Here is a 14,352-nt window from a genome sequence, read left to right as displayed (position 1 = left end):
GGAGTGCAGCTGTTGAAACTAAGTGAAGACTTGGAGTTTGGTGAGTGGGGAGTTTTAAGTGTTAATTTCATTCTTAAATTTTGCTCTTAAAATCTAATCCAGTCTGTTATTAGCAGTGGCTGGAAAGTACTGTGTAAGCAGGCTAACTTCTTTCTTTCTTGCAGTTTAGACAGGGTAAACTTACTCTCAGCTGTAGGAGCTGAATAGTTAATTAGCTAACTGGCTGAATCTGGTTACTGTAGCCCCAGTTCAGCTGACTATAAATACAGGCTCTTTAGGGCAGCCAAGGCAAACAGAGTACAGCTAAGTGCAAGCTTGGAGTTTGGTGAAGGAGGTGTTTGTTTCCTTTTTCTATCTTTCTCACACTGTAGGAATTGGTTCTTGCTCTCCTACAGGAAAGGAGCCAGCTCTTTGATGAGTACTGAGTAAGTACAAGTTCTATTCTATCCCTAAGGTTTAAAATAGTGCACAGATTGGTGGTAAAATTAATAAAATATATAAGAGAGCAACTTAAATGATTAATATAATTAAGTAATTGTTTAAAACACATTAAGGATGGCAGGATAGCTAATGTGTCAAGGCTGCAGCATATGGGAGCTCCTGGATAACATTGTGAACCAGGGCAAACATGACTGCAGTAAATGTTTGTGGCTTGAGGAACTTTGGCTTAGAGTCATTGAGCTGGAGACTGAGCTGCAGACTCTATGACACATCAGGAAGGAGGGAAAGTTACCTGGATGCTTTGTAACAGGTGGTAGTCACACCACTTAGGGTAGAGTCTTCTGATTTGGTCAGGGACAGAAGGGTGTGAGTGAGGTAGGTAGGTAAGGGGACCCAGAGAGCATGAGTACAGATGTGTGAGCCTCTGCCATTGTCCAATAGGTTTGAGGTTCTCTCAGCTTGTTTGGATGATAATGGAGGCTGCAGGGTGGATAAGCAAAATGACCATGGTACAGGAAGTTATTCAAGGGGGGCGGGGAAGGAATGTAGGGGACAGTATAGTGAGGGGGATTGACACTGTTCCCTGTAGCAAATAGTGAGAGTCCAGACAGCTGTGTTGCCTGCCTGGTACTGGGGTTCGGGACATCTGCTCAGGGCTGGTGAGGAACTTGCAGTGGGAGGGGGAGGGTCCAGTTGTCATGGTCCATGTAGGTACCAATGACAGGTAGAACTAGGAAAGCAGTTCTGCGTAGAGAGTATGAGGAGCTATGCACTAAATTTAAAAGCAGAGCCTCAAAGGTTATAATCTCTGGATTATTACCTGAGCTGCATGCAAATTGGCAAAGGGTACATAAAATTAGAGAGGTGAATATGTGGCTCAAAGACTGGTGTTGGAGAAGTGAGTTCTGGTTTGTGCGGCACTGCCACCAGTATTGGGGAAAGTAGGGGCTGTACTGTTGGTAAGGTCTACACCTGAACCAGGCTGGGACCAGTGTTCTTTTGAACTGTATAACTAGGGAAGTAGAGAATGCTTAAAACTAAATAGTCAGGGCAAGGGAACAAACGTGGAAAGATACGGTATATCAGAGTAGAGACAAGTAGTAAGATAAAACAGAAGAATGCCAAAAGAATCAAGACCTAGATGCTAAAAGATAACAGACTAAATTAAAGGCTTTGTATCTGAATATGCATAACATTCATAACAAAGTAAACAAATTGATGGTGCATATTAAAGTAAATAAGTATCATCTGATAGCTATTAGAGACCTGGCTGCAAGATGACAAGGATTGGGTCCTGAATATTGAAGGGTATATGACCTTCAAGAAGAATAGGAAGCTAGGTAAAAGTGGAGGGGTAGCACTGTTAATCAAGGATGGCATTGATGCAATAGGTGCAGATGACCTTGGTTCAGGGGATCAGGATGTAGAATCAGTTTGAGTAGAGATGAGGAATAGTTGGAGAAATAAGTCACTAGTGGGAGTGGTCTACAGGCCCCCTAACAGTAACCACAATATAGGACAAAGTATACAAGAAGAAATATTGGGTGCTTGTGATAAAGGGACAGCAATAATGGGTGATTGTAACCTGCATATAGACTGGCAAAATCAGATTGGCGTATTAGCCTGGAAGAAGAGCTCATAGAATGCTTTTAACATTGTTTCTCAGAGCAGCACGTTCTGGAGCCAACCAGGCAGCAGGTTATATTAGACTTAGCATTGTGTAATGTGACAGGATTAATTAATGACCTCAGACTAAAGGCACCCCTCGGTAGCAACAACCACAATATGATTGAATTTTATATCCAGTTTGAAAGGGAGAAGAGTGGGTCTAAGACTAATATCTTAAACTTAAATGACAACTATGTGGGCATGAAAACCGAGCTAGCTGACGTGAACTGGGATACTAGACTAGGGATAGATCAATAGAGAAGCAATGGCAGATATTTAAGGGGATATTTCAGAATACTCAGAATAAGTACATTCCTACTATTAAAAAAAAATCTAAAGGGAGGATCCACTATCTATGGTTAACTAAAGAGTTATACAAAGCATCGATCTTAAGGAAAAAGCATATATCTGCGCAAAGATGGGTAGCAGGTCAAATGATTGGTCAGAATATAAAGAACAGGAAAGAATGACTAAAAGGTTAATAAGGAGAAAGAAATTAGAGCATAATAGGAAGCTAGCTAGAAATTTAAAAATGGATAGCAAGAGTTTCCACAGGTATTTAAAAAGGAAGAGTATGTAAAGTGAGTGTTAGTCCTATAGTGAGTGAGAATGGGGAGCTAATAATGGATAATAAGGAAATGGTGGATGAAATGAACAAATATTTTGCTTCTGCCTTCTCTATAGAGGATACAAAAAACATTCCAGCAATTGCTGTATATCAGGAAGTGCAGGGGAGAGAGGAACTTGGTAAAATTACAATCACTAGGGAAGCGGTACTAAGCAAACTGATGGAGCTGCGGGCTGACAAGTCTTCAGGTCCAGATGGACTTCATCCTAGGGTCTTAAAAGAGGTGGCTAATGAGGTAGTGGATGCGTTGGTGTTAATTTTCCAAAATTCCCTAGATTCTGGAAAGGTTCCATCAGACTGGAAAGTAGCAAAAATAACCCCTTTATTCAAGAAGGGAGGGAGGCCGAAAACAGGAAACTATAGGCCAGTTAGCTTGACGTCTGTTGGGGGGGGGAAGGTGATAGAGTCGATCTTTAAAGAAGTTATAGCTGGGCACTTAGAACAATTCAAGGTAATCAGGAAGAGTCAGCATGGTTTTGTGAAGGGGAAATCATGTTTAATGAATTTATTATAGCTCTTTGAAGGATAGAAGGAGCTCCAGAAAGCATTTGATAAGGTGCCACATCAAAGGTTACTGTGGAAAATAAAGGCTCATGGTGTAGGGGGTAACATATTAGCCTAGATAGAAGATTGGCTGGCTGGCAGCATGCATAAATGGTTCTTTGTCTTTTGGTAGGATGTGATGAATGGAGTCCCACAGGTGTGTGCGCTGGGGCTTCAACTTTTTACAATTTACATCAATTACTTAGATGAGAGAAAGGAAGAAAGACATGGTAGCTAAATTTGTACATGAGACAAAGATAGGTAGGTAGGTAGGTATGTTGTGAAGAAGACATCAGGAGTTTTCAGATGGATATAGAAAAGTTGAGTGAGTTGCAAAAATCTGGTAGATGGATTATAATGTGGGAAAATGTGAAGTTCTTCACTTTGGCAGGAAGAATTACAAAGCAGAATATTACTTAAAGGGAGAACGACTACAGAGTTCCAAGGTACAGAGGGATCTAGGTGTTCTAGTGGATGAGTCACAAAGTAACTATGCAGATACAGCATGTAATCAATAAGGCTAATGGAATGCTATCCTTTATTACAAGAACATAGAAGTAAGGATGTTATGCTTCAGTTGGACAAGGCATTGGTGAGGCTGCATCTTGAATACTATGTGCAGTTTGGGTCTCCTTATTTAAGGAAGAATGTAAATGCATTGGAGGTGTTTCAAAGGAAGTTTATTAGATTGATACCTGGAATGAGTGGGTTGTCTTATGAGGATAGGTTGGACAGGCTGGATTTGTTTCCACTGGAGTTTAGAAGATTGAGGGGTGACTTAATTGAAGTATGAGATCCTGAATGGTCTTGACACGATGGATTTGGGAAGAATGTTTCCTCTTGTGGGTGAGTTCAGAACTAGGGGGCACTGTTTTAAAATTAAGGGTCGCCCTTTTTAGGATGAGGATAATTTTTTTCTCTCAGAGCTGCTCAACTTTGGAACTCTCTGCCTCAGAAGGTGGTGGAGGCGGGGCCATTGAATATTTTTAAGGGAGGTAGATTCTTGTTAGGCAAGGGAATCAATGGTTATCAGGGGTAGATGGAAATGTGGACCTCTAAACACGAACAGATCTTATTGAATAATGGAGCAGGCTCGAGGGGCCGAATAGCTGGCTTCTGCTCCTATTTTATGTTTGTATGTTCGTAAAAGTATATCTTCCTCTTGTTGCTTTTTGTGGCAAAGTAGACATAAAAATCAATTGAGGGAATATTGCAGGTCTATTTTTGCTGTCTAAATATACCTCACTGGTGACAAAAGGCTTCCAAAACTCTCTTCAGTGATCAATGCCTGCTATCAACAGATGGAACAGAACACTTAAAGTTTGATTTTGCTGTGTGGGTGAAATGATAAAAATGAATCAATGCTGAGAATGAGACATCAGAGGAGTGTCAACACATATGTAAGTTTAGAACTTGACTTTAATTAACCTGCAGTGACTGGTTCACTTATTCCAACGTTGCTGCTGGATAGAGACAATCATTCAGGTAAATTGTGATACTCTGCCTAACCACACTCAGGTCATCCCCAAGCTGGAGAGAAATGATCCTTCAGGTAAATTCAGATCTGGGACTCTGCTCCCTGTTCATTACAGCCACTGCTGCCCCATTTATTTGTCATTCTTGTTCTCATCATTCAATGTACTACTTATTGTTCTCCTCTTTGGTCTCCACATTCACCAGAAGAAAGGAAGAACTGCATTAGCTGTCATGTTCAATAAAATTGTAAATACATTTTCTAGCTGCTGAGTCAGAGCCACTGGTTCAATCCTCTCTCCAGGGCTTAGTGCATAATCTTGGCCATCACTGCACTGCAGTACTGAGGGAGTGCTGTGCTGTCAGAGATGCTGGGTGAAAAATTGGTCTGCGTAGTCATGATTTACAACCCATTGCACTTGATGAGAGGTTGGTAGGAAACACTTAACCTTTGTGCTGCTACCTCATTTAATCTGCTTGTAGCATAGGGCCCATGCTGCCACCTGCCTTTACACTCAGCAGGGAGATGAGCATATTGCCCACAGTGCAACCAGCCTTCTGTTCTTAAAGACAGTCTGCCCCTCTTAAAGGGAAGCTGCACTGAATGATAGGAGGTTGCTGGACACTGTTGCTACAATTATAAACTGAGAAAATAGAATACCCAAGCAGAGTGAGGGCTTCAGTGTCATGCTTGCCATGTTGGAGGCCTTACTAGTGGAGGTGGGAAAGAAGATAGATGCCATGGTTCTGCAGAGGGCCAGAAGGCACTCGAGGACCACTTTCAAAGAGATTGGGTGAAAATGCCAAAGGAAGTCAATTCCTGGCACCTAGTCCCAAGGGGCTGGCAGCAAGTCATCTAATAACCCCACGTGAGTGGTCAAGATCAGTGAATGATCTTCAAATTACCTCTTACCCAGCCTGTCATGCTCTGTAATGCTGTCAACAGTCGCATCATGGACTAGAGTTTCACACCTGATTTCTATCAGATGAACCATTGAAGTAGGACCCATCTGCCTGTTCAGCTGGATGTAAAATATTCCATGACATTACTTGATGAAAAGCAAGTGAGTTTTTCTGGTGTCATGGCCATCATTTATATCTCCATTAATACCTCCAAAACAAATTAACTAGTTATTTAAATTATTTCTGTTTGTGGGAACTTGCCATGTGTAAATTAAACTGCTATATCTGCCTACAAAACACCAAATAATTCAATGGCTGTGAGGAGCTTGGGGTGTTCCAAGGTTTGAAAGATGCCACAGAAATTTAATTTCATTTCAAATGCATTCAATGTCACTACACATGTAATTTTGACATTGTCTGTGTTACTAACTGTTCCATCACTGAATATTAAAATAATCAGATTCTAACATTTGTTCATAATTTTTTTTTGTGGGATGTACGTGCTGATGAATTGTCACAAATATTGTGTATATGTGTATATATTACTTTATACAAAGAGTTCCCTTCAAACTTACTGGCATCCTCAGTCACCCTAGTTAATCAAAAAAGAAAAATGAAACAAAGAACTTGCATTTTTACCGTGCCATTTACAACCTCAGGACAACCCAAAGTGCTTCACAGCCAAAGAAGACTTCAAAGTGCAGACACTGTTACAATGCAGGAAATATTGGAGCCAACCTGTGCATACCCAGATTCCATAAAGAGCAATTAGACAAAGGTCAGATAATCTATAACAAAAACAGAATTACCTGGAAAAACTCAGCAGGTCTGGCAGCATTGGCGGAGAAGAAATCAGTTAACGTTTCGAGCCTTCATGGCCCTTCGGCAGAACTGAAGCATAGTTAGGAGAAGGGAGAAATATAAACTGGTTTAAGGTGGGGGGGGGGGGAAGAGAGACGTTGAGGGTGTGGTGATTGTGGAGATAAGCAGTGATAGGAGCAGATAATCAAAAGATGTCACAGACAAAAGGGTCAAAGAGGTGTCGAAGGTGGTGATATTTGTCTAAGAAAAGTGCTAATTAAGAATGGAAGACAGGACACTCAAAGTACAGCTCTAGTGGGGGTGGGGTGGACAGACTAACAAGGTTTTAGTTTTAGATTTAAAAATAATGGAAATAGGTAGGGAAAGAAGAATCTATATAAATTATTGGAAAAAAAAAAGGAGGGGGGGGGAGAAACGGGGTGGGAATGGGGGGAGGGGGAGTTTAAGATCTAAAGTTGTTGAATTCAATATTCAGCCCGGAAGGCTGTAAAGTGCCTAGTCGGAAGATGAGGTGCTGTTCCTCCAGTTTGCGTTGGGCTTCACTGGAACAATGCAGCAAGCCAAGGACAGACATGTGGGCAAGAGAACAGGGTGGAGTGTTAAAATGGCAAGCGACAGGGAGGTTTGGGTCTTTCTTGCGGACAGACCGGTCGCCCAGTTTGCGTTTGGTCTCTCCAATGTAGAAGAGACCGCATTGGGAGCAACGAATGCAGTAGACTAAGTTAGGGGAAATGCAAGTGAAATGCTGCTTCACTTGAAAGGAGTGTTTGGGCCCTTGGACGGTGAGGAGAGAGGAAGTGAAGGGGCAGGTGTTGCATCTTCTGCGTGGGTAATCTATGTTTTGTGATGGTTGAAGGGGTCCATAGGACATTCCGAGAACTCCCCTTTGAATAGTGCAAAAGGATCTTTTACATGCACCCAAGAAGGCAGATGGGCCCTCGGTTTAATATCTCATCCAAGTCATTGTTATAAATTAGAAACAGTCGTGGTCCCAACACTGAATCCGGGGGCACTTCACCCAGTACTTGTCCAACTCGATCCCTCTACTCAGTAACTATTGTGATCTACTGTTCAAGCAGTTTTTAATCCATTCCCAAGTGTTGTCCTGAATCCCCACAGCTTAATTAGTAATCTTTTGTGTGATAGTTTATCAAATGTCTTCTGGAAGTCTGAGTACACAAGGTCATAGTGTACATCACAGTCAACTTGAGCAGTCTCAACCTATAGAAATCAAGCAGGTTTATCAGCCAGCATCTTCTTCAACTACAGTCGCCTTGACCTCTAGGCTCTTGTAATACATAACACCCTCTTAATCAACTCTATTATGTTAAATGGAATTGATTGATTCCATTAATTTACATACAACTGAAGACAGATGGAACTATTGCTCCCTGTTCCATCACCTTTTTCAGATGGGACTATATTAGCTTGTGTCCAATCTACTGGTACCTCCCATTATCCAAATTCCTCATGATTATCACTGCTTCACAAATCCTCTTGCTAGTCACTCTCAAGATGTTGGGATATGTATCACCCAAACCTGCTGATCTATTTGTTGTTTTTAATATTTTCATTAAGCTTACCTGGGACCTCTTTCTCATTTATATTGAAGTCTTGAATTGTGCCTTGCTACTCTTCTGAAGGAATCCAATTATAAGGAGTTATAAGATTAAAAAGTGATTTTCCTATGAAGCAGCAATTACAAAATCAAAAGCAGGATTCATCTGCTGGATAAGGATTCAGAAGTTCATAATGTCTGGGCATACTTGAGTGCTCAAGGACACCAACATCCTGTGGCATAGGATATACTATATACACTAAAACAAGGCAGTTCCTGAAAAACAAGAACTGGCTCCTGAAAGTCATGGATACATCACCTCGATAGGCATTGATAAATTGTAGGATACCACAATCTAACAATGAATAACCTTATTTTTTAAGAATACCCCTAAATCACTTCCCAACTGAATCTGGGATGCTGAGCTCTACTCTTAAGAGACAATTGTGCAGCTAGGAAGTAACCACCTTTTGCAGCCCTCAGCATCCTGTTAGCTCTGCAAATGTTGTCCAGTACGCGTGCTCACAGCTTCCTGCTGGGTCAGCCTTTTCTTGTGAATTAAATAATTTGGATTTAATGAGAAATTGACAAGTTATTCCTGCCTTATTTGGGAAATAGGGGACCAACCTACTTGTCAAGGGCAACCCCCCATATGTAAAAATGATTAATTATACAGCCTAGAAACAGTATAAATATTGGAACCATACAGCAAGGGGTATGAAGTCAAGGGCAAGGGTACTGCAGTTTTGTTGAAAGTCAACTATTCATCTTACAAGAGACCAGAGGAGATAAAAGAAGTTTTCTATTTTGAATTAATTCTCTTTCCCTGAATGGAGGGATTTGCATGAAAGAATCAACTCGATGTTCTGTCAGCCTTCTCACTATTCTGAAACAACAGAAGCACTAGCCATCAGTGGACTCAGAACCTGACATGAAGAATGGCATTAACAAAGTTGCAAGCTTCTTCATAAAGGTGAAAATTTTGTCCTTTCAGTAACTAATAGAAACATTCCACCTCCCTCAGTGGGATGTATTTAGGTACTCCCAAACGGGATTCATTGGATTCACTCCAGAATCTCTCACGGTAAAGGTGCAGCTACTAATGATACTAGTTCTCCCCTTGTTTGGGATAGAGTTATCTCGCTAAACTCTGTAGCTTTTCACTCGGGGATTTAAGGCAAATGCTACTAAAATGTTGATATTTTACTGTAACATTATTTAGACATTATGGATTGTCTATTAGAAACATGATTAATAGTTCTAGGAAAAGAAAATTTAACGTTCCATTTGACTGTTCATCAAATGTGAATTGCATGCTCAGTTCTTTAATAAAATATTATATAGTTTAGAAAATATTTTGTCTCATAGTCTTTTGTATCCAAACTTGAGAACCCATCTCCATACTCTCTGCAGTGGAGACATTATTAAGGAGAAGTGCCCAGACCCTTATAATATTCAGGTTGTTATAATCTTGCTGGAACTTGTTATAAAGATTATCTGGAGGATGGTAATATGCTCTACTGTTCCTTTTCTTCAGGGAAAATTAGATCAGTTCTTCAGACCCATTTAAGCACCTGTGAGGTCTGTCTTTCTCAACCTTAAGAGAGGGTGATCATCCGAGGATTTTGCCTGATCCGGAATAGTCCCAAAAGGGGCTAGGGTTATGATCCACTTCACACTTTTTTTGAGGAAGCCATTTTTTTGTCTTTCCTTGTGAATACATTGAGGAAGTAATCATTCGGAATATTTATTACCTTGTGCTCGGCTAAGTTTCAAAACCATTTGTATTTTGTAAATGTTCTCATCTCGTCTGTCAGTCCTTTTGCTGTTAGAGAACTAGAAGATTTTTTTTAAATTGAGGTGTCAGCCTTAGTTTAGTGGAAGTATTCTAGCCTCAGTGAAATTAGACGTGGCTTCAAGAGCCACTCCAGAGATTTAAGCACGTAATCTAGGCTCACACTTCAATGCAGGACTAAAGGAACACTGCGATGTTGGAGGTGAGGTCCCACCTTTCACTTTATATGGTAAGGCAAGGTCCAGTCAATGCTATCAGATGCAAAAGGTCCCCTGCCACTGTTTGAAGAAGAGCAGCTGAGTTCTTTTGGTGTCTTGGTCAATATTCAAGCCACAGCAAAGATCACAAACAGATTATTTTGATCATTTATCCCATTGCTGCTGGTGGGATCTTGCTGTGTTATTTGGCGACCTAGATATTGCACATTTGAGTTCAGGGTAATAATACATATTTGGGGGCAAGCATGAGGAGCTCTGCAGGAACTGATTCTTATCGGCCTTACAGCAAGTATTCCATTTGGAAGTAGCTAAACACATGCTGCTGAGGGAGGTGGACTGTTTCCATTAATTACTGAAAGGACAAAATCTCACCTCTAGCTCCTCTCACCTCAAAGATTGCAACTTTGTTAGTCATTTTTCATGGGCAGGATTTTCCCTCCGTGGGGCGGGCACAGCAGGCAGGCCGCGAAATGGCCCACCGCCCACGATCGGGCCCTGACTGTGATTTCATGCCGGTAGGCCTTTGTGAAACGCGGCTCCGCACTGGCCAGGAAGGGCCGAGCGGGGGCCTGTCAGCCGCTGGGTCCAATGACGACCCAGTGGCTAGTTTAAAACCGGCCCAGGCAGCCCCAAGAAGGCTGGCCTGGTGGGTGTCCCCTGAGCCGACACTATAGGTCCAAGTGCAGCAGGACATGGCAGGCGGGAGGGCAGGTCAGATGGGCACTCGGACCCCTGATTCTCTGATGAATGCCTCGCTGTCCTCCCGGAGGAGGCAGCTGCCAGGAGGGACCCCTCCTCCCCAGAGGAGGCCACTGCACCTCACCTAGTGGGCATGGGAGGGGGTGGCAGTGCTGGTCAGTAGCTGTGATGTGGTTCGGCGCTCCTGGAGGCAGTGCCGGAAGTGCTTCAATGACCTGCTGCGCTCAGGAAGGATGAGTACCGTGTTGACATGCGTCAGTGTGCAGATGTGCTAAGGTCTGGCCATCCCCCTGTGGACATCAGGGGTGTTAGAGTCTGAGTGCCAACGGTCAATTACGCCAAAGCTGGCCAAGGGGGTGAGCCCTGGCTGCTTGGACTGAGTGCCTTGCGGCTCGAGGGCCACGACTCAGATGTGCCCTGCCAGGTGCTCCTCAGCTGGGGTTGGCCTAGGCTGCAGTGGTGCTGCAGGTACAGAGTGGACCAGTCAATGCTCCTCTGTTGTTTCAGGAGAAGACGGCCCATAACAATATAGAAAGGTCACGGACTGGCGGAGGTCCTGCTAGCCTCCTGATCCTCTTGAGGTCTGAGCAAGATGGCCTAGAGCTCAAGAGCTGGCACACCCCACATGCAACTGGGCATGGAGAGGCGGGGGTGCCAGATGAAGGTGACAGCGCAGTGCGCAGGGGTAAGTATTTCAGCTTGTGCAACTATTCTAGTGCAGTATCTTCATTGATGTGAGCCTCAAACCTGGAGTCCCCATTGATCATTGGAAGATGAGGGCACCATGATGCAGATCTCCATTGTCTCACCAGGGTACCGGGCATGCACAGGGACAATGTGATGACTTTAACTAATGACATATCCTTCTTCTCCCTCTCAGGTTCGCCAGCAGGTATTCGCTCTCCGGACCCCGAAGGGCCACCCCTGACACTGGAGGACCACTGGGTGTCATTTGCACCTGCATCACACCCACTCTCTGATCCAGGAACCAGCACAGATACCAGCACCTCGGTGGGCATTATAGCAGTGGCTATCATCTCGGTACACATTAGTGAGGGCACTTCACAATCGCTTGAGGTGCAGGTGGAGGCCAAGTGCCCACAGTGCCAGCAGTTGGAGGAATGTTGGGGACCAGGGCAATGCTCAGTCAAAGGCTGGTGATGAGCATCTGGAGTTGTCTATTAGGCAGCAGATGCTGGATGTCCAGTGAAATATGCGGGAAGATCTGGCAGAAATCCATGAGGGTGTGTGCGCCATGGTCTCCATGATAGAGGAGTCCATGCGGAGCATGAGCAGTGCGTTGACCATCAAGGCCAAGCATACTGCCTCCTCCATTGAGACAATGGTGACTCTCGTGGAGAGACAGCTCCAGGGACAGAATGAGGGGTTCCTGGGGTTGCACTCAGACTTGCAAGCCCTCACACAGGCACTGACCTCAGGTGGTCAGTGTCAGTGTGATGGATGAGGCACCCAGTATCCCAGCTAGGTGCCCGTCCATCAGTGGTGTGCAGGGAGGTCCAGAGCGACCTCACATTGGTGCACGAGCTGCCTGTCATCTCTGCGGGCTTCTCTCAGGACGCTGTAGATGATGGCAGAAGCTCCTCCGCCCCTCTTCCAATGACCGTGGCATCTGATGAGGCTATGGCGACTGGGGGGTGCTAGCCGTGGTACTAGCCACTCCCTCCCAGATGGGGCCAGCAGAGGCTCCACTGGCCAGAGGATGCCCGCCAAGGTCATCAAGGCCAACAAGACAGCAGAGTCAGGCTGCCTCCAATGCCGGTGCCAGCGAGGGGGGAGCACCTAGACATAGCACTCGCAAATGTAAGTTAAAGGCACCATGAGCACAAGAGAGACTGGCCACAGGTGATTTTATGTTCATTTTTGTTAACTTTGTATACTGGTCTGATGTTGAATACCAGAAACATTTCTATTAAGATTATTGAACTGTCAGAATGACATAAATTGTGTTTTTGTCATCATGGCCTGAGGATGCTTCACCTTTTTTATTTCATTGGTGCGGGGAACACCAGTATGTAATGCCGGACATCGGTGGCTCTGAACTTTAATGTACAGGCACTGACGGTTCTTTGTGTTCAAATGATAGGGTCCTTTCAGACATCCGGGATGGAGGCGGCAGCCCTGGCATGCGTTTGAAGCTGATCTTTGGCAACCCAGCTGAAGGAGCGTTGGATCAAGGTGTCCCTGTGTCACTGCCTCCTGCAGGTTAGCGAGGTCTGGCTCCATGCCCTCAGCATTCTCCTCACCGTGCTCATCTTCGACTCACTACTGGACTCATCCTCTGTGGCTTGTGGAGCTGCATCAAGATTCTCTTCCTCCAGATTGCTAGTGCCAGATTGTGGAGAGCACAGCATGCAACCACTATCAATGACACTGCTCTGGGGTGTATTGTATTGCTCCACCTGAACAGTCCAGGCATCAGAAGCGCATCTTGAGAAGACCTATGGTCCTCTCTATGACTGCCCTTGTGGAAGCATGACTCGTATTGTAGCTCTTTCTCTGCCTCTTTTTTTGGGTGGCGGAGAGGCGTCATGAGCCACCTCTTCAAGGGATAGCTCTTGTCCCTTAGCAGCCATCCAACCAGTCGGGCTGGAGCACTGAAGAGCCTCTGCACCTGGGAGTGTCTCAGGATGTAAGCATCATGGGGGCTGCCTGGCTACCTTGCACAGATTTGCAGAACCTGCATCCTGCGGTCACACACTATCTGCACATTCATAGCGTGGAATCCCCTCCTGTTGACGAAAGCACCTGGCTGACCCACTGGTGCCTTGATGGCCACATGTGTGCAGTCGATGGCACCCTGGTTGTGGGGGAACCCAGCAATCACTGCAAAGCCTCTGGCTGGCCTCATCCATACAGTAAAGAATAAAGGCCAGTACCTGCCTGAACAGAGCTTCTGTCACCAACTGTGGACAGCTGATTGGGAGACTCCACACAGATCCCTCACTGATCCCTGGAAAGAGCCAGATGCATATGGATATGACGTTCTCTTTTGAGAGGTGGAGCCTCCTTTGACATTGCACTTGAGACATATTGAGGTAGTTGCATCGCCACCTGTAAACCCTGGCAGCAGGATAGTGACGTCTTCTGCAGCCCCTTCCGCCTTGGACTTCCTGCTGGCCCTGTACCCTTTGTGCCTGTGCCTCTCTTCCCACAGGTCCCTCCCCTGGAAGCTACATAGGGACACCTGGCCTCCTCTCCCTTCTGCTCCTCTCATCCTCCTCAGGGGTAGTTCCTCTAGCAGAGACCACAATCCCCATTACCAGGGTAAGGGAAGACTGTCTGATACCTGGAAGGGTCCACATGGTCTGAGTCCTCCAGGGGTCTGGCAGACAGCAATGAGTCCTGACATGAAGCCTGGAAATGCCAAGAATGAAGCCCCGAACAGAGATGAAGCTGCCAAGTACCAAAGAGCAACCTATCTCCAAAACTCCTCACTACTCTCATTGGCAATGCTGCTGACCATTTTTATCCCACCATTGGATGAGGTTTGTGAATATGTTGGTTGGCCGCCTGCCCATTTTGCCTGTGCAATGAGTAGAAAATCACACGGGCAAGGTAAAATCAGTCAATTGGACTGTTAAGG

At 44.7% G+C, this 14,352-nt stretch overlaps 1 protein-coding gene across 3 annotated transcripts in view; it reads right to left on the bottom strand.

Moving 5' to 3' along the window:
• The window catches only part of LOC144667956 (acid-sensing ion channel 2-like), a 519,367-nt gene that overhangs the window by 405,229 nt on the left and 99,786 nt on the right, over nucleotides 1-14,352 (bottom strand). The window lies entirely within an intron of this gene.

Source organism: Cetorhinus maximus, chromosome 25 (genome assembly GCF_964194155.1).
Source record: "Cetorhinus maximus chromosome 25, sCetMax3.hap1.1, whole genome shotgun sequence".
Lineage (NCBI taxonomy): Eukaryota > Metazoa > Chordata > Chondrichthyes > Lamniformes > Cetorhinidae > Cetorhinus > Cetorhinus maximus.
Note: the sequence above shows the minus strand (reverse complement) of the source record. Positions and strands in the feature narration are given on the sequence as shown.